Genomic DNA, 22,587 nt, shown 5'->3' with positions numbered 1-22,587 from the left:
TCCTATTCCACTGTACTCATGTCTATGACAATTTTTTACTACAATCCAAAAAAAAAAAAGTTATTCAATATAGTAAGTATTGGTTTAAAAATTCTCATAGCAAGAAACTGGAAAAGTACCACTATTCCAACAATAGCACGATGGCTGACTCTATACTATATCAGATGATTACATTCGTGCAGAGTATTATCTTATGAAATTTAAATGCATTTAATTTATATATCCAGATAAAGGCCATGTGGGAAGAGTATTTGGCAAATAAATGTAGTCCTTCATATTAATGAATCTGTAATGCAACTATATATCAGTTAATTGTTTTGTTTAGATTATAGAGCCTGTATAACTATATGTGTGGATATAACAAGGTCATTTGTTTCTTCACAAATGTAATATTATTGCCTTATAGGTGAACAAAACAAAATGTGATATAGTGCACTATGAAAAGATATTTATTCTGTGTTAAAAGTCCCAAAAGTATTTAAAAAGTCCCAAATTGGATGACAATGTTGTTTGAAGAGTAAATTAAATAATAGTGCAGTTCTGTTGGTGCAATTAGATATTGCTGCAACACTGGAAACATACTCACATATTTCTGAGCTTATGACCAAGCTCAGAGCATAACAGCTCAAATGAATCTCCCTCCATGGGAGATAAAGAAGTGGCTATGCCTTGATTTGTCACAAAAAGACAGCGTTTATTAAAAAAAAAAGTGTATTAACAGCCACTGGGGTTTATTTAATATGGTATTTAAAAAAAAACAAAAAAAAACATGAAAACCGTCTGCCTACAAAGACCGTGGTAGCACACATCTTATTTCCGCGGTTCACCAACTCCGTTTTTACAAGTCCCCACCCTCTGTGTGACATCACCTTCGCTCTGACTATTGTTTCGCCAAACAACACTTGGCTGTTGATGTTATTCCCTTATAAGTTATTGGAAGGACAAATGGACTTTGTTTCATTTGGACTCGCACAAAAGTCTCTATGAGGAGCAACGCCTGGTAAGACTACGTATTTGTTATATTAGATATTGTTTTCTTTAAAGTGAATGCAAACTTTCAACAATTAGTGCCCGGTTTTTAAAAATACCTTTAAAAACAGGGGCACTTTCATTGATAAAAGTTTACACTGCACCGTATTTGTAGAAATACCTTTTACTTCTCCAAAGCCAGATCGCCGATCCCCTGCCTCAGTTCCTCTGTACTTACATCAGAAATGAAAAAAACGGCTTCCTCCAATCTTGGCTTCCCCCCCCCACCCCCCCAGCGTCCATCTTGTGATGCCCTGCTGTGATTGGAAAAGGCTGGTTTCGTCATTGCTGTGTAAGTACAGCAGGAAGAAGCAGGTAGGGGGATCTGCGATACGGCTTTGGAGAATTAAAAGGAAAGTATTTCTACAAATGAAAGTGCCCCTGTTTTTAATAGTATTTTTAAAAAACAGGCACTAATTGCTGAAAGTTTACATTCACTTTAAATCATTATTGAAATTGTATCCATATGCTTACTTTTGTCAATTCTAATGTATCGTGTTGAAATGTATTGTTTTGGAATCCTAAATTTTGGTGTTTAGGAAGATGAAATGCTGTTGAATGTGGAACAAAAAAACGTAGGTTTGAAACATTTACGATATGACGTCCATGCTGGTGGTTAGCATTTATGTCATAGAAAATCACACACAAAGTAGCAAAAAGGTTAAAACGGCAAAAAAAATATATGTTACTACAGGAGTTTAAAGAGACAGTAAAACTCAAAATTTAACTCTTATGATTCACACAGAGCATGAAATTTTAAACAACTTTCTAACTGAATTATGTTAGGAAAGTTACTTTGTTCTCTTGGAATCCTTTGTTGAAAGCATACCTAGATAGGCTCAGAAATAGTAATGCTATCTTTTAAAATAATACAAAATCTATTGTAGACTGTCCCTTTGATAATAGAAGTAAATTGAAAACTTTTTTAAATTGTATGCTCTGTCTGAATCACAACAGAAAATGTTTGGGTTTGATCTCCCTTTAAAAGGAAAATGAAATCCAAACTTTATTTTGTGATTCAGGCAGAGCATACAATTTTTAAAGTTTCCAACTTATTATTAATTATCAAATTTGCTCTATTTCTATTGTATTCTATTACATTGCAGATAATAGCACTGCCATCTAGTGCTCTTACAAATGAATAACATTCTTGCAAAACTACTGCCACATATTGCTCAAGACACATGCATGCTCCTAAACGTACCTCCCGTCAACAAAGGATACCAAGAGAATGAAGGAAATTTGATAAAAGTAAATTAGAGAGTTGTTTAAATTGGCATGTTCTATCTGAATCATTAAAAAAAGTTGGGTTTCATTTCTCTTTAAAAGGACACTCAAGTCAAAATAAACTTTTAAAAATAAGAAAGAGCATTCAGTTTTAAAGTGAAGGTCAAGTTACTAATATTGCCTCACAGCATTGCATAGACATTTAAAAATTAAGAAGTGTTTAATTCATGAAAAGTTTTAAATATATATATATATATATATATATATATATATATATATATAAAAGATTTTTTACCTATTTACCGCTGCGACGATAAGCGCAACTCTGCCGCCCGCCATATTGTCAAAATGATTGACAGATGACGATTTGTAAAATAACCAATCCTTGTTTACCCCACGGGGCGTTCAGCCCTTTTGCTTAAATGTCACGGCCCGGGGGGGGGGGGGGGGAACAAGGATTGGTTCTTTTACGAATCGTCATCTGTCAATCAATTTGACAAAATGGTGAACGGGAGAGCTGCGCTTATCGTCGCAGCGGTATATAGATAGAAGTTCTTCAATATATATAAATTTAAAACTTTTTTATGAATTAAACCCTTCTTAATTTTTAAATGTCTATGCAATGCAGTGGGGCAATATTAGTAAATTGACCTTAACTGTAAGACACTTTCCAATTTACTTTCATTATCAAATTTTGCAAAGTCTTTTTATATTCAAATTTTTGGGGGAACAAGATCCTACTGAGCATGTGCACAACCTCACAGGGTGTACATATACTAGTCTGATTGGCTGGTGTCTGTCACATGATACAGGGGACCAGAAAATGGGAGAAAAAAAATAGTCAGAAAAAAAAAAAAATATATACTGCACATTTGAAATTCAGAGTAGGCATTAAATCATTGTACCTTTATTCTGCACTTTTTAATTATGTAATTCTACTGCATTGAGTGGTCCCTAAAACTTTCCTTCAAATGCAAAGAGCATTAAACATTTATTTTTATTTAGATGAATCTTAATTGAAATTGGAAACAAACTTTGAGCTTCCCCAACACACTGCTTGCAAAAACAATTTCCAATGTACCAACTTACCCAGAAGTTCTTAAGATAGAAACAGCAGTTTGTTTTTTGTTTGGAGAGATTGCAGTTACATTTTACACAAAGTAAATTAAAAAACAAAATGTATGCTTACCTGATAAAGCAATTTATTTAATGGTGGTGGGAGTCCATGGGATTCAACTCCTGGTCACTAGGAGGAATCAGGAGATAATTTCCAGGAGTAATGACTCATGGACTCTCCCCACCACATGAAAGAAAACAAACTATTTTTCAACAATGGATGACAAAAGAACAAAGTACATCAGAATAATACAAGTTTAATTTTAACTTTCCTATCGCTTAACTTTCATGATTTAAAAAGCACTTAAAATTTTAATCAACTTTTCGATTTAATTCTCTTACCTGGAATTTTTTTTGTACTCTGGGTATCCTTTGTTAAAGAGCATATCTAGTTAGGCTCAGAAGCAGAAATGCACTACCGCAAGCTACTTTGCGACTGGAGGCTATGCATATATGTCTTGTCAGTAGCTCATGAGATGTGTCTAGCTAGCTCCCAGTAGTGCATTGCTGTTTCTAAATTTACCTAGGTTCAACAAAGGATACAAAAAGAACAAATAGAAGTGAATTGGAAAGTTGTTTAAAAAATTGCATGTTGTGTCTGAATTGTGAAAGATTGATTTTAATTTTACTGTCCCTCTACAAACTTTAATAGAAACAATGAAAGACACTTTAAAAAGGAATGCTAGTAAAAAACACATCTAATGATTGTTTTAATGATGGACAGAATTAAAATAAGCCCCCCCAAAAATAAATAACAGTATTTAAAAGTGACAATGTAATACTTAATTAAGATTAAAAATAAATAAATAAAACAGATTATAGAAAAACTTTAGCAAAAGGATCTCCAAGAAATGAAATAAAAGACTTAAAAAATAGATATATTTTTAATATAACTTTTGTTGATAAATATAATTTTATCATTAGCAATGCTACAGTGCTTTATGTTTAACCCCTGAATAGTTAAGTACCGCTCGGAAACTCACAGAGCACTACTAGTCCAGAGCGGAATCTACCGCTGATCCAATCCGTGACAGTTCCCTTTGTGGGGTTTAAACACAAAGTACTGCAGGGTTGCTAGAGATAAAATGACATGCTCTAATTAATTAGAGAACGTAATTTTATCGCCATATGGGCCCTTTAAACATAATTAATGCAACTGAAATTGTAAACAATGCACAGATAAAAATTCTCAATTACAACATCCTCATAACATTCATGTATGCACACTACATATATCAACAGACAATATACAAAACAAAAAAACGTATTAACTGTATCTTGCTGAAATGTAAATCTACTGATATACATAATTCGTTTTTTTTTTAACTTTTATAATAGATGTGCACATATACACTTACCTATTAAATACAAATATATAACACTTCTAGCACACATGTATACATTTTCTGTAATTTAAAAATAATATAAATATATACCTACACAACTGATTTAATGATATACACACAAACACGTTGTATCTCACGCAGCCTATTGACACTCAGGTACTGGACAAAGTGTCAGAAATGAAACATCATCACTAAATAGTTGTTTTGATGTATGGGGGCAAAACATGCCTCTTCCTAAGACAAGAATCATGTTCTGCACAAAACGTCACAAAGAATATTTGTTGTTGCAATCTATAAAACCAGTGAATGCTGACCTCTATTACATAGGTACAACAAATATGCCACATCGTATTTATCATTGCAGATACATACTATTACCAGTTATTTAAATTAAAATACATTTTTTTAAAAATGCATTCAATTTGTTATAAAAAAACAGTACCCTAAATTAATTGATTAGCCGTGCATTACTAGTTTCAGTTAGAGGGTTTTTTTTAATTTGGCAGGAAAATATATATAAATAAACTATACATGTAACACTGATATAAGAACAGAATGTCTTATAAACAAAAAAATATAAATAGAACTAATGTAGAAGACAGATGTGTCAGAAAAAAAATACACACAAATAACACACCTGGTCCCCCGCGCTCAATTATATACACCTGGGCGGCAGTACTCACCGGGTTGCCTTAGCCTCACACTGCCGCTGCCTCCGCTCTCTATCTCTTCCTTCCGGGTGTAACCTCGCGTTACCGCCGCACCCTCCAATCACGAAGTGGTACTTGAGGTAGGAAGGATAGCAATAGGCAAATACAAGGGCGGAAAACAGGGGGCGAATACTATAGTCTGTTGGTCCTTTGATACAGGGCAATAAAGTTTTGTTTGAGAAAAAAAAATACTGAATGAGAAAAAAAAAGATAGGAAGTACGCGATTATCAGTTTAGCCAATCAACTCTCATTTCTCGTGTTTACGACAATCTCGCGTATCCACGGCACGATACGCGTACTAGTTATGACGCATTTCATCTTTTCCTATTGATAAAATACATAATTTGGGCAGGCATTATTGAAAAGGGCAAATAGTCGTAAAACACATTATAGTGGGCAGATTATAGAAAAAAAATATTCTGGAAAGTTGCTGCGCTGAATCACAGTATTTTGCAATTTATTTTCACATTCGGCCTCTAAAGTTAAACTCCGTGTTATTTATGGATGCTTTCCCCTATAAAACAATTACCGCCTATGCGGCAACGATAAAGAGGCATCTGTCGATTTGAGTCAGTATGACGTTTCGATACCACACGACACGAACCACCACACGTTTGACGTAACCAAACTCGCAGTTTTTTCTCTCCTCCCGCGCTGATTCATAATCATATTGTGCATTTTCGATTTCGACCGTTGATGAGTCAAAGCGGTTGTGCTTGTGCTGTCGTCAGAATAAACAAACCGACATTAATATAAAATGCACATTTTCATAACCGAATATTGCTATTTAACACTACAGACGAATTAATTATTTTATTAAAAACAAACTTAACAAAAAACTTGCTGATGTTTTATAGGAAATATAGCAAGGGAGACCTAAAGCCTGATTGTAGATATAATTCATTCAAAACGTTACTAAATCGTAAAAAAACTGAGAGCAAGTGCTTGTAGACAAAAAAAGCAATATTTTGATGTTTTATGTATTTGCACTATGTTCTCAATAACTTAACCCTAAACATTATACATTAGTAGTACATTACAGGTTAGATGTCACCTTGATGTATATTTATATATATATATATATATATATATATATATATATATATATATATATATATATATATATATATATATATATATATATATATGAGAGACAAGGAAGTTGGTTTCTTATTCAAGCTGTTTCTTATTCATGGAAGTTGGTTTCTTGTTCATTTTATATATATATATGAGACAAGGAAGTTGGTTTCTTATTCAAGCTGTTTCTTATTCATGGAAGTTGGTTTCTTGTTCATTTTTTTTGTCAGACTGCTTTAAATTGACTTTAAAATAAAAAATATAGGTTTTATTTATATAATAATATGATTCATATAATGTAGTTACACAGAGGTGGAATCCCTTTATGCAACAATTGAATATACAAACTTGAAAAAAGGGCATACGTTGGCACCAATACAAATATTACTATTTTGAATAAGTAACATATTTTCAAAGGGTTAATAACTATTGGGCCACTGATTTCACTATGAATATATACAGGGTAGATCCCCCTCCATGACATGCAATTGCTTTTAGTCTGGCCCAATGCTGTTTTTGGCACAGAAATTGATGCCAACCCTGGCATAGGTGACATAATTCTCATTTTTGAATAAGTAACAGATATTTTCAAAGGGTTAATAACAATTGGGCCACTGATTTCACTATAAATATATACAGGGTAGATCCCACTCCATGCCATGCAATTGTTTTTAGCCTGGCCCAATGGTGTTTTGGGCACATAAATTGTTGCCAACACTGGCATAGGTAACATAATTCTTATTTTTGAATAAGTAACAGAGATTTTCAAAGGGTTAATAACCATTGGGCCACTGATTTCACTATGAATAAATACCCTGTATATATTCATAGTGAAATCAGTGGTTATTTTTTTGGGGGGCAGATTAGGGTTTAATAAAATTTATTATAGGGATTGCGGCGGTTTAGGGGTTAATACATTTATTATAGTGGCAGCGATGTCCGGTCAGCAGATTAGGGGTTAATAAGTGTAGGTAGGTGGCGGCGACGTTGGGGGGGGCAGATTAGGGGTTAATAAATATAATATAGGTGTCGGCGATGTTGGGGACAGCAGATTAGGGGTTCATAGGTATAATGTAGGTGGCGGCGATGTCCGATCGGCAGATTAGGGGTTAAATCATTTTATTATAGTGTTTGCGATGTGGGGGGCCTCAGTTTAGGGGTTCATAGGTAGTTTATGGGTGTTAGTGTACTTTTTAGCACTGTAGTTAAAAGCTTTATGTTCCGGCGTTAGCCCATAAAACTCTTAACTACTGACTTTTTTATGTGGTAGGAGTCTTGGAGGTAGAGGCTGTACCGCTCACTTCTTCCAAGAGTTGTAATACCGGCGTTAGGCAAATTGCATTAAAAAGATAGGATACACAATTGACGTAAGGGGATTTGCGGTAGCCAAAAGTTGCGGAAGAAAAGTGAGCGGTACACCTGTACCTACCTGACTCGTAATACCAGCGGGTGTTAAAAAGCAGCGTTAGGACCCCTTAATGCTGCTTTTTAATGCTAACGCAGAACTCGTAATCTAGGCGTTAGATAATAAACTTGTGTCAGTAACATTGCTTGCACTAATAATCTGCCCTGTAAATTGAATTATAAAAATGAAACCTTTTTTATTTATATTCTCTACTACCTATTCCCCTTAGAAATATGGACCACTATGGGCCTAGTCACTCAGATGCATCACAATAGAGGAAATAGTAGATAAATTAGGAAAGGGATTATTAATGGCCGCTATATTGATGTAGATATATAAGGGGTATCAGGGAAAGGTTCTGTGGAATCTGCATTCCTTTGTTTAACCAGTAAACAAATCTGGAGGGAGGGCAGAGCCACTATTATGGAAATTATGGTTTTAGGGCGAACTTTATGAATATATTCTTATAACAGAGATTTCCTAGAACTAACTTATAAGTAATTGCGCACCCCAGGACTACACATATATACATGTGCCTATGATCAGAGTAAAATAGCAAACTATATCTTAAACACTGAACAAGTCATATACTATGTCAAGAATAAGCATAGTTAGGTAACAGTTGAGCCACACAATACAGTGATGGATATACAATAACCCAAATCTAATAACCTCTTTTTAGGAAACATTAAAGGGACATTAAACCCAATTTTCTCCTTTCATGATTCAGATAGAGAATACAATTTTAAACAACTTTCTAATTTACTTCTATTATCTAATTTGCTTCATTCTCTTGATATTCTTTCCTGAAAAGCATATCTAGATATGCTCAGTAGCTTCTGATTGGTGGCTGCACATAGATGCCTCATGTGATTGGCTCACCAATGTGCATTGCTATTTATTTAACAAAGGATATCTAAAGATTGCAGTAAATTATATAATAGAAGTAAATTGGAATGTTGTTTAAAATTGTATTCTCTATCTGAATCATGAAAGAAAAATTTGGGGTTTAGTGGCCCTTTAAGTCCAATATGACTGCCTCTCAAGTAATTGTATGTGAGCCAGTAAATTTTAGCAACTAACATTTAACTACATTCTATGCTAAGTCTGATAAAATAAAATAAAGTACAGATTCAAGTAATATTCAAATATTGGAGATAAAGGACTTTAGTATCTATATTTCCTGGGCCCAAGGGATTATAAAACATTGTGGTAATTAGGGGTTGATGTGGGTTACATACTAATGTTATGGAATAAGCAAACTGCCCAGAAGGGGGAGGCCGATGATATCCAGAGGCCAATCCCCATTATCAATTACTGGAGTGGCCTATCTAAAAGTATCTTAAACATTTGTCATATTTCTAAACAGTTAGAATTTTGCGAGACAAATATTATGATAGCATACCATATAACTCGACTATAGAAGTAGTATAACCAGAGTACACCATCTTTAGTATTATCATGTATACCTCTTTGAGTCCTTTAGCTCTCTCCGTCCTTGACATAAACCTCGTCCTGCTTATTATATCTAAGGCAAAGAGCTATACATTACTAATATGATTATAATGTAGTATTAAAGATAAACGCGCCATCTCGGCCGCAGATAGCACATCAACAACTTAGCCACATTTAAATATAACCAGACAGTATGGCCAGAATATAGTTATAGCCATGCCAAGGAGGGAAGAGTGAAGGCAAATTTAATATACTCATGTGACATATGACTCGCATCTCTATTTAAAAAAATATATATTTCCCACCTACAAACGTAGTTTCTAATACAACAATAAACACCACACCATATTAACTAACATGTAACCACAAATTAACTATTCGGAGCTGTATAATGAAGAGGAATACATAGTTTACAGGCTTGTAAGAACATCTCTTAAATCCGGCTGATAGCCTTCATACTATTTAGAAAGATGTAGGACAAGATGAAATCAGCAGTTCAAATTGCGCACAGCTTGTCCGGTAAGCTGTGACAGTCAATTCCACTGTGTAGAAAACAGTTAACCTATTCCTCTTCTGCTAGTACCCAGTGTAGAAGGGATACGAAAATGAAGCGGGCCATGTAGGGTAGAAGGGAGAAAAACCTGAGAGCGTTTGAGGCATAGTTAGGTAACAGTTCCAAATTCGTTGCCCCTTTGTATAGAGTTATTACCTGGCATCAGGAGCTTCTGGGGGGCAACTTGTAGGTGTGTTGGTACTAGAGGTAAAATGCTCAAAGCAATAGATTTCATGGCCTACCATGTAAGACAGCATGTTAAATTGGACCTTACCCAATGTAGGTGTATTTGAGTCACCATCTCCCCTTGTATGCTGAGATTCAGTGTGCATACTCACATCCCTTTTACTGTCCGACTGACCGGGGTATATGGATCCACTGAAGCTTATCAAGGGTACAGCATCTCCAATTTCTCCTCTTTCACAATTAGTGTGTTGCGTCCCTATTTGAAATTCAGATGGACAGCTATAGAAAACATTCTCATAGGTTGCTTCAAACACTCGCTCCAATTCGAGGAAGTGTGCGTCTATTAAATCTATGACTTTTTCTTCCCACATCTCGGTCGCCATCTTAACCTCCTCCATTAGGTAATAGGATGTAGTCTGCTGCGTCATCAGGTCAGGCCTAGGTCGGGTTTTTAATCAGTTATTTATAGTGTGGGCCGCTATATCTCATCGTTGGAAGCTCCTCTTAGCAACTCATTCATTGAGAGGATAATACTCTCTAAGCTTGAACCTGACTCGTGCCTTCTGTGCTAGGCCGATCAAGTGTGGTCATCCTCGGTCTGCAGCAAGTCTTCTCAACCTCGTAGCAAGTAATCGCTGGTCTCTGCAAACAGACTATCCTGAATAGTCCAGCTGGAGTAGGGATCTAAGATTTTTTACGTATATAAAAAAGAGCAGAAAAGCTTATATTAATTAGATGATTAGACGGAGCTTCGCTCAAACATGTCCGCTCACTTCAGCTGCTAGCTCCGCCACCCGAAACTTAGCTTCTAATATTGATACAATAACAATTTAGTATACATTGTTATCTAATATTCATAGATTTCTTTTTTGAAAACTGGTGGGCACCCTCCAGTGTTTGTATCTAAAATAGAAAGTGGTTAGTTTAAAATTGTATGCTATGTCTGAATCATGAAATAAATTATTGGGTTTCATGTCCATTTGATATTAACACAACATGGCTATATCTACTGTACCAGCCTTTATATTAATACAATATTGTTAAACTAAGAGCCACCAAACGTAACTAGGAAGATATTGTTTGTTACTCACTATTTATTATTCAGCCCTAAAACGTATATACCTTAATTCCATATATTATTTTTTATGTTTAAATCTTTTATTAGATTAGACTTTAAAGCAACAGAAATACAGTATAAACATAGTAACAAAAGTATACAATGCCTTTTATTACTGGGCCAAATTATCGAAATCAAGTCTTCAGAGAAGCTAAACATGCCACCTAAAAAAAAAGGAAATTTATTTCTTTTTCGATACGATGAGTCCACGGATTTCATCCTTACTTGTGAGATATCGCCTCCTGGTCAGCAGGAGGAGGCAAAGAGCACCACAGCAGAGCTGTATAAATATCTCCTCCCTTCCCTCCCAACCCAGTCATTCGACCGAAGTTAGGAAGAGAAAGGAAAAGCCAAGGTGCAGAGGTGTCTGAAGTTTAACAAAAATCCAATAACCTGTCTCATAAAACAGGGTGGGCCATGGACTCATCGTATCGAAAAAGAAATAAATTTATCAGGTAAGCATAAATTTCCTTTTCTTTTTCAAGATACGATGAGTCCATGGATTTCATCCTTACTTGTGGGATACAATACCAAAGCTATAGTACACGGATGAAACGGGAGGGACAAGACAGGGAACCTAAACGGAAGGCACCACTGCTTGAAGAAATTTCCTCCCAAAAACAGCCTCAGTGGAGGCAAAAGTATCAAATTGGTTAGTTACATCCCTAGTGGAGTGAGCCGTAATTCGTTCAGGAGGCTGCTGTCCAGCAGGCTCATATGCAAAGCGGAAGATACTCTTCAGCCAAAAAGAAGGAGAGGTAGTCATAGTTTTCAGACCTCTACATGTCCAGAAAAAAACAACAAACAATGAAGATGATTGGCGAAAAACCTTAGTCGCCTGAAAGTAGAACTGCAAGGCATATACCACATCCAAATTATGTTACAGACGCTCCTTCTTAGAAGAAGGAATAGGACACAAGAAAGGAACAACAAGTTCCCAATTAATGTCCTCCTTTGAAATAACCTTAGGAAGAAAACCAAGCTTAGTACATCACCTTATCCAAATGAAAAAGAAGGCAAGGCGAATTTATATGAAAATGCCAAAAACTCAAACACTCTTCGAGCAGAAGAAATGACAACAAAAAAGAAACTTTCCAAGATAACAACTTAATATCTATGGAATGCATAGGTTCAACAGAACCCCTTGAGAATCTTAAAATTTAAATTCAAACTCCACGGAGGAGCAATTGGTGAAAACACAGGCAGGACTCTACCCAGAGCCTGACAAAAGGATGGAACATCTGGGACATCTGCCAGACACTGGTGCAACAAAGTAGATAAAACAGGGATCTGACCCTATAGGGAACTCTCTGAAAAACTCTTGAAGAAAAAACAAAATCCTGGGAATCCTAATTTTACTCCATGAGGAACCATGGATTCACACCAATAAAGACCTTTATACCCCATCTTATGGGAAATCATGCTAATGACAGACTTACATGCCTGAATTAAGGTATCTATGACCAAAATTAAGACACCTCACTTGAACGGGATCAAGCGTCCAATCTCCAAGCAAATAGCCACAGAGAAACTAGACTTGGGTGGAAGAAGGGACCCTGAGTAAAAGGTCCTTCCGCAACAGTAGTATCCAACAGTAGTATCCAAGAATGAAGAGATGACATAGTCACCAGATCGGTATACCAAAATCTGCGAGACCACGCAGAAGCAAGGAAAAGCACTGATGCCTTCTCCTATTTGATTGGACCAATCACCCGGCCAAGAAGCGCAAATGGGGGAAAAAAGACATTCTAGACCGAAGGACTAAAGACCTGCCAAGGCAGTTATCAGCCTGGACTGGTGGCCCTGAACCTGGACCTGTAACTCAAAAGCCAGGCAGTCTGTCAAGATGCCATGAGATCCAACTCCGGCCAACCCTGTTAGAAAACAGGTTGAAGAATACACTCGGATGGAGCTCCCACTCAACCGGATGAAAAATCTGACTACTCAGAAAATCTGTATCCCAAAAGTCCACCCCTGGGATATGGAACACTGACAGATATCGAGAAAGAAACTGGGCCGAAGCCAAACTAAGGCCAGACCAGAAAAGCCTCGAAGCTCGCTCTCAGTTGTAAGAAGTTTATAAAAAGAACAGACTCCGCCTGAGTTCACACTCTGCGAAATCATGCTCCCTGAGACAGATGAACCAGAGATAATCATAGAAAAGAGACCCTTGTCTCCTGATCCAGAGTTATTTGAGGAGACAAGGATTTAAGTGACACAAAGTGCTGCTCAGCTCATCAACCTTATAAGGATAAAAGGTTGAGTTGACCTCACCGGGGATTGAACTTGCAACCCTCGCTGCTTTACAGAGCTCAGCCACAGTGCCGTAGTATGCTGAGCCAACTGTCCGGTTAATGTCCCTAGCCGACACCATCAGCCCAAATACCTCTAAGTACTGAGCCAGTGAAGGCCGAGAAGAGGACTGAAGGACTAGACTAGAATTGACTTGAGTTCCTGACCTCAGTCAGAAAAATCTTGATTGATATGGAATCCATCATGATTCCCAAGAAAGTTACCCTTGTGCTTAGGACTAAGGAACCGTGAAACCGTGAAAGACCTCGGAACCGTGACAAGACCGAAAAGGAAGAACCACAAACGGGAAGCGTCTGTCCAGAAAGGCAAACCCCAGAGTTTGAGACGATTCTCGTAAATGGCCCATAAAGGCACTTGACCCTTAATGCGCCGTTAAAATAGGTTGACCTTATAAGATCAAGGAAAAAAAATGGAACAAAATAATAGTTTCCATCTTGAAGGACAGAACCCTTTTAACAAAAAGGTCTGAAGATTCCCATATCTTAGGAACCACAACCCGACTGGTAACCCCAGATCCAGTACCAGTATGAGAACTGGAACAACAACTCCCAGGTCTGAGAGGACTCCAATGGTTTGTAAGGACTTCTCTCCCTTTGTCTGATCCTCAGACAATCTTGAAAGCAGAAACTGCCTCTGAGAGGAAAACATATGAAATCAAAACCAAACTAGAGTGAGGACTGAAATCAGCCCCCTACAAGATCCGATCCCGGACCGGAGTATGTTGCCCATGTTGTCCTTGATTCAACAGCAGACTATGTGTTCATCCAAATCTTAAAACACATATTAATAAAAACAAGGCTCCAAGAGCTGGAACAAAGCCTCCTATGCCCCCAGTTTGATAACTAGAAGGGAAGAAAGTGAAATAAAGGGATAAGCCAAAAGCTTTATCCAGTCCTGGATTCTATCCAAGGAAACTACTGACTAATAACCTCAGACAACGCATGAGAGCATTATGCCAGTACACCAGTGAAGGTAGCAAAGTACACAGATGACTGCCGTCATAAACCCTGGTGCGTGTCCCATGACTAAATTTTGTCCATCGGAACATCCTCTAAGGGTATAAAAGTTCTCGTAGTGATAGTTGAAACTACTCCTACCCTAATGGATGACGTCCAGCCTCTAAACCGAGACGGCTATGGGAACCAGTCTTGTAAAGAGAGGAAATGCCCGAAGGCCGAAATTCCATCTGAAACCGAAAGTCTCAGTAACATGGAAGAACCTTGTAAAATAGCAAGTCCTCTAGCAATGCTTTTACATATGTAAAACCATAGAAAGCACCATAGCCCCGAGAGGAAAGAGAAGGAAAACGCAGAGCACTGCATGCGGGCCATAAAGTTCGACAAAGAAATTTGAGGCCATTGGTAACAGACTCCCAAACAGCAATCGCCCTAGAGGGAGTACGTTCAAAAAAAGAAAAATAAATTTGAACAAATAGCAATAAACTTTTCACATAGGAACCAATACTGTCCCTTTAAATCTGAAAAGTAACACTATGCGTGTGAACGTTAGGTTTATCCTCATCACCAAGGATGAATTAACAAATAAACAGTTGAAATACATTTATTATTTGTCTCTCTAATCTTAAAGTGACTCATTTTAGCGTATTGCTGCACCATCCTACATCACAAGGGATGAAGTAAGAAATAAACAACCGCAATTCATTTAATAAAATTTACACAGAAAAATAGTTTTTTTTGTTTTTTTTTACTGTCTCTTTAAATTTTAAAAGAACGACTATATCTGTTGTGCAGAAAACAATCCAATAACAATAAAAAGATTGCTGCAACAAGACATCACTATGAATAGCAAAAGCAATGTCTATACAAGGAACCGCAGAGCACTGCCTGTGGAACCTAAATTAATTTGGACACTCCAAGTAAAAAAATTTGACGAATTGACCAGAGTCACCAGACTCCTAACAGCCTCAGAAGGAGTATTTAAATCAAAAAAGTAACATATGTAGAAATCGGTTACTGTCTCTTTAAATTTTAAAAAGCACAACATTTTTCAAATTCAATAACTGCAGTTAAAAGGGCAAAACCAGCGTAAATAACTGTGCTAGATCACAATACCCCTCAGCAGTATCCCTCTCTGAGTAGGATGGGTTCTATTATCGGAGCCCCACAGCAAGAAGGAAAAATTAGGCTACAATCTTTAATGCAAACGCCTAAAAGACGTTAAAAACATGTCTCTTTGGACCCTAAAAACAGATCAAAACAGAGAAGGGAAAACAGGATGTTTCTCCTCATCGACGTTACATTCCCAATGACCTCCCTCGAGGGTAGAGACATAACCTATCTCCAGGTCGGCATGAAGATCTAATGATCAGCCGGGAGATGAGAAAGAGCGCGCCATTGTAAATGGCGTCCCCCCAAGGACCGCCCTTCGTGGGCGGAGACACAACAGTTAAATGTGGTGGGCGGGGCTTAAAAATATCATAAGACCAAAGTAATATAAATAAATTTTTAAATAAAGTCATATATTTTAATACACAGGCAGCAAATCAAACACAAGCTTGGTATGGCTATGTGAGCTATGTATTTAATAAGCCTTTGCAAAGACATTACTAAATATTTTTATCTTAATTGGACATTTAATAATAAATTCTTTAAAACTGCTCTCTGCATTCTCCATTAATATTCTAGATTCTGGCCTTTAAAGTCAGAAAAAATGCACAGTAGCACACTACATAGCATACACTTACACATGCAGATACACACACACACTACACAGCATACACTTATACATGCAGATGCACACACACTACATAGCATACACTTACACATGCAGATGCACACACACTACATAGCATACACTTACGCATGAAGATACACACACACTACATAGCATACACTTACACATGAAGATACACACACACACTACATGGCATACACTTATACAGGCAGCACACATATACATGCAGATACACACACACACTACATAGCATACACTTATACATGCAGATACACACACACACTACATAGCATACACTTATACATGCAGATACACACACACACTACATAGCATACACTTATACATGAAGATGAACACACAATACATAGCATACACTTACACATGCAGATGCACACACACTACATAGCATACACTTACGCATGAAGATACACACACACTGCATAGCATACACTTATACATGAAGATACACACACACTACATGGCATACACTTATACAGGCAGCACACATATACATGCAGATACACAGACACTATATAGTATACACTTATACATGCAGACACACTACATAGCATACACTTATACATGCAGATACACACTTATACATGCAGATACACATACACACACTACATAGCTTACATTTATACATGCAGACACACACACACTACATAGCATAAACTTATACATACAGATACACACACACAGAGTTATGGATACAGATAGACACACACACTACATCATATATGAGTATCTGTAATTCATTGTATGGGGTCCTGGGGTTGGGAAGCACATTAGCTGGCAGTCTGCGGCTGCCACTGTTCGTTAACCTGGTATTAGCACTGCTCATTGTATAAAACTGAAGGCATGCTAGTATAATCACCAGGGGTTAGACATCATCACTACCAGAGGTAGGTTAGAGAAGTCACCATTAATGGTAATGGTAATGTTTTGTTTTTTTTAATGCCTGGGGCAAATCGGGACAGATGGCTAGCAACCCGGGACAGGGGGACAGACCCCTAAAATCGGGACTGTCCCGCGAAAATCGGGACAGTTGGGGGGTATGCTCTAATGTAAAAAATACTATTTTTAAATTCAAATATAGGCACAGTATCAATGAGTAAAGATAGGATAGAGGAGGTAATGTATATAGCCTCGGTGCTGCCCCTTTAAATTAATATAAAAAAATAGGAAAAGGAAATGGGAGAGTATAGAGGGGATATTAAGCACTCTTACACCTATCGCTTGTAATAAGCTGTAAAATTACAGCATGAAATATCTGCTAGCGAATAATAAATGTATATAATGGTATTAAAACCTATAATCTTTATTAAGGAATTTATTTAAAAATTAATGACTAAGGTGATAAGCATCACCTATCATTACCCACACAGATATATTACCTAAAGGTACACCACAATTACTGCACTGCTGCTATCTTGTCACCCCCCTGTATTCCTGGCCGATATCAGGAACCGTCGGCTTCAGGTGTCAGGGGTAGCATGAGGCAACAGTTAATGCAGCAAAAATAATTATAAGTGGTATAAGTTGAGTAATAAAAGAAGTTTAAAAACAAGTTGAACTACACAAACATGTTTCAGCTGTTGCACAGCCTTTCTCAATGTGATTCAGTAAGTGAACTGAGTTTTGTCAGTTCACTTGCTGAATCACATTGAAAAAGGCTGTGCAACAGCTGAAACATGTTTGTGTAGTTCAACTTGTTTTTAAACTTCTTTTATTACTCAACTTATACCACTTATAATTATTTTTGCTGCATTAACTGTTGCCTCATGCTACCCCTGACACCTGAAGCCGACGGTTCCTGATATCGGCCAGGAATACAGGGGGGTGACATGATAGCAGCAGTGCAGTAATTGTGGTGTACCTTTAGGTAATATATCTGTGTGGGTAATGATAGGTGATGTTTATCACCTTAGTCATTAATTTTTAAATAAATTCCTAAATAAAGATTATAGGTTTTAATACCATTATATACATTTATTATTCGCTAGCAGATATTTCATGCTGTAATTTTACAGCTTATTACAAGCGATAGGTGTAAGAGTGCTTAATATCCCCTCTATACTCTCCCATTTCCTTTTCCTATTTTTTGATACTAATGTAAAAAATGTCTTTCTAAGACCGAGACTACTAACAGTCAGCCCTCGTGGCCACCATACATTCATCACCTGGTCGGCAAGTCATCTGTAACCGCCGGGGAATGTAACAGAGTGCCCCACTAAAAAAATAAAAAAGGCGCAATCAATTACCCCTTTAGTGTCCTAATAAGACATCACTATGATCCTGAGGCATAGGAAAGAGTCTCACAGTCATCTCCAGGTCGGCATTTTTAGTAATCGCCGGGAGATTAAATAGATTGTCAAGGGGATTTTGAACAATACCGTTCCTCTATCCTGGCCCTGATTCAGTATATCCTAGGGAAACACCATCACATACATCTCCCTGGCGGCATGTAGTTATGTAACCGCCGGGAGATTAGGGCCTAAAGATCTGTACCCCATGCTACATGTGCTGTCTAGCATAGTCTCTCAAAAGGAGAAAAACATACCTGAATAAATAGCCCCTTCATTTACTCTAAGGACTGCTATTCACCATTTGAGTGGCCACTTCCGAGTTCTTTTATATCCTCTCAGGGTATATTCCCGGCCCAGAAATAAAAAATGGCATTTACCTCACCAGCTGCCGACAGCAAAGGCAAAGGTGTGAAGTCCTACTGCTCACATGGACCTGAGGATGACAAGGAAAATACTGAGCAATATCCCTCAGATGTTTTTCCCCCAGATAGGGCAGCAACAGTAGATGGGAGGCGCTGTGAGAATAATGTCCCACAAGTTCCCATTGCTTTAAAGCCACCAAATGCTTCTCTTTTTACTGAAGAGACTGATCTGGTCTAGGCTACACCCCAGAATAAAGCAGCACTCAGCAGCACTACTTTTAAAACAATAAACTCTTGATTGAAGAATCTAAAACTAACACCTCACTTTGCCTCTTCCCATCACTAACACAGGCAAAGAGAATGACTGGGTTGGGAGGGAAGGGATGATATATTTAGGTACTGCAAAGGTATGTTTATGGTCATTAAGTAGAAGAGTTGCCTTTAATAATCCAGTAAAACCAAATTTTGTGAAAAGATTCTCTTGTATCTAGCACCCAGGATGCCGATGCATACATTGTATAAGTTAGTTTTACTTTATTTTGTATTTCTAACCATGAGGGATTTCCAGAATTTTGCTATGCAAGTTCTAGTAACTGTACACAGATAAATGTATGTAAGAATGTATAACCAATCGGCCTCCATCTTGTGTATTTCTTAGCTAACAGGACCGGACTGGGAATAAAAAGCAGCCCTATATTTCGTAATGTCCGCAGAATGCACGCACAATATATATGGTCTGAGGATGGGGTGTTGTACCCCGAAACGTCACTTCTATAAAGTGTGGATATTTTGTTATGTTTTATATATATATATATATATATATATATATATATATATATATATATATGTTTGTGTATGTATATATATATGTGTGTGTATGTATATCTATATAAAGGTATGTATGTATATATATATATATATATATATGTATATATGTATTATGTATATGTATATGTATATATATATATATATATATATACACATACATACATACACACACAGTATATATATATATATATATATATATATATATGGGGTAGTTATCAAGCCGTCTACTTTACCTGCCTTCGCCAGTTCAATACGCCCGCCTAAGCTCGCCTACCATCGCCGCCGCGGACCTTCAAAATTTCGCCTAAGTTATCAAAAAAGCTGTCAAAAAGCCACGCACCAAGTACGGGGCGATGAGCAGCGAACTGTGATAGTCATCACTCATCCGATCTCGCTGCTCTTCGGCTTTTTGACAGCTTTATTGATACCCCTGTCACTAAGCACCCACACTAACTATACTGTTCTACCCCCTATACCGACGAATGAAGGCTCCTTTAAGGGACGTCATCCAAGATGGCGTCCCTTCAATTCCGACTGGCTGATAGGATTCTATCAGCCAATCGGAATTAAGGTAGGAAAAATCTGATTGGCTGATTGAATCAGCCAATCAGATTGAAGTTCAATCCGATTGGCTGATCCAATCAGCCAATCAGATTGAGCTCACATTCTATTGGCTGTTCCGATCAGCCAATAGAATGCGAGCTCAATCTGATTGGCTGATTCAATCAGCCAATCAGATTTTTCCTACCTTAATTCCGATTGGCTGATAGAATCCTATCAGCCAATCGGAATTGAAGGGACGCCATCTTGGATGACGTCCCTTAAAGGAGCCTTCATTCGTCGGTAGTCCGTCGGGAAAGAAGGATGTTCCGCGTCGGCGGGATGAAGATGGATCCTGAAGAAAGAAGATTGAAGACCCCGCTTGGAAGATGACATCACCCGGATGGAAGACTTCTTCAGCGCCGCTTGGAAGATGACATCGCCCGGATGGAAGACTTCTTCAGCGCCCCTTGGAGGATCACTTCTGCCGCTCCGGATCTCCTCTTCAGTTCCATCGGTGGCTCGGCTGAGTGAAGACGACTCAAGGTAGGATGATCTTCAGGGGATTAGTGTTAGGATATTTTAAGGGGGGTTTGGGTTAGATTAGGGGTATGTGGGTGGTGGGTTTTAATGTTGGGGGGGTTGTATTTTTCTTTTACAGGCAAAAGAGCAGTTTTCTTTGGGGCATGCCCCACAAAAGGCCCTTTTAAGGGCTGGTTAGGTAAAAGAGCTTTGAACTTTTTTAATGTAGAATAGGGTAGGGAATTGTTTTATTTTGGGGGGCTTTGTTATTTTATTAGGGGGCTTAGATTAGGTGTAATTAGCTTAAAATTGTTGTAATATTTTTTAAATGTTTGTAACTTATTTTTTTTATTTTTTGTAACTTAGCTTTTTTTATTTTTGTACTTTAGTTAATGTAATTGTATTTAATTGTAGTTATTTGTAGTTAATTTATTTAATTAATGTAATGATAGTGTAGTGTTAGGTTTAATTGTAACTTAGGTTAGGATTTATTTTACAGGTAATTTTGTATTTCTTTTAGCTAGGTAGTTATTAAATAGTTAATAACTATTTAATAACTATTCTAACTAGCTAAAATAAATACAGTTACCTGTAAAATAAATATAAATCCTAAAATAGCTACAATGTAATTATTAATTACATTGTAGCTATCTTAGGGTTTATTTTACAGGTAAGTATTTAGTTTTAAATAGAAATAATTTATTAAAGTATAGTGTAGTGTTAGGTGTAATTGTAACTTAGGATTTATTTTACAGGTAAATTTCAGTTTATTTTAGCTAGGTAAGCTATTAAATAGTTAATAACTATTTAATAGCTATTGTACCTAGTTAAAATAAATTGAGTTACCTATAAAGCCGGAAGGGGAGGAGGCACGGTGGAAGCGTGCTCAAGCTCTGAAGGGGAAAGAGCTTAACCACCCCACAGTATCAACCTGCAAGCATTTTCCTAGGGGCCTGTTGTTTTTTTAGGGGCCGCCGGATAACAGCACCGAGAGTGCAGCTTGCCGCAGTCTCAGACACTGCTGGGACACAAATTCATCAACGGCTCAACTTCTTTGGTGTTGGAGAGGCCTATAAACACCCAGGCATATCTAGGTACTTTCTATCTAAACTTTAAGCATATTTTGGTCTACTATATGCTATAAGATCTGTCTGCTAGATGTGGATCTTTTTGCCATTTGTATGTTAATGGAGTCGACATACTTTCCCATAAAGTCTAGCGGGAGCTGATGTAAGCAAATCCTCTATTACTGGCACAAATTGATTCTAAAAAAAAAAAAAACTACCTGAGAGATGCCTGTTTGTTTACTGTAACAACCGAAGAACAGAAAAACCTGTAGAAATATCAAATTTGGCACTTACTGCTCTACGAAGCGTTCCTTGGCAAGTGGCTGCCTAGCGCGCCTGCGCTGGAGGTTTCAGGAACCGATGCCTGCCCGCTGTGATCGATCTCTCCCTGGTGAGAGCTGACCGGATCTTCTTTAGCGGTTTCGGTGAACGCTGAACTATCTGGCTGTCTATCCACTACTTACCTTACGTCACGGATCTCTCCCTGGTTGAGAGATGGAAAATATCCATGCTGCAGTGCCTTGGGAAACCCCTTAGTCAATCTGGAACGGAGCCGGCCTACAGTGCTAATAAGGAGCGAAGTAAGCACAGAGCAAGTAGTGGAGGATACAGGCGTCTTGATTCCTTGGATCCCAGGGAGCGCAGGTGTACCTGAGCAGTATCCAACCAAGCGGCATCAGACATCATCTGGTACTACAATACAGTGCCTTGGATTTATCTGCATTTAATA

The 22,587-nt window shown here is 37.5% G+C and overlaps 1 protein-coding gene across 1 annotated transcript in view; it reads right to left on the bottom strand.

Annotated features, from left to right (window-relative positions):
• Positions 1 to 5,591, bottom strand: part of KBTBD2 (kelch repeat and BTB domain containing 2) — a 69,313-nt gene extending 63,722 nt beyond the window's left edge. Inside the window, exon 1 of the mRNA XM_053714438.1 lies at positions 5,402 to 5,591. The gene's annotated coding sequence lies outside the window, so the exon portion shown is untranslated. The remainder of the gene's footprint in view (positions 1 to 5,401) is intronic.
• Between the last annotated feature and the right edge of the window lie 16,996 nt (positions 5,592 to 22,587).

This window comes from Bombina bombina, chromosome 5 (assembly GCF_027579735.1).
Source record: "Bombina bombina isolate aBomBom1 chromosome 5, aBomBom1.pri, whole genome shotgun sequence".
In the NCBI taxonomy this organism is placed as follows: Eukaryota; Metazoa; Chordata; class Amphibia; order Anura; family Bombinatoridae; genus Bombina; species Bombina bombina.
This window is presented reverse-complemented; position numbering and strand designations above follow the sequence as displayed.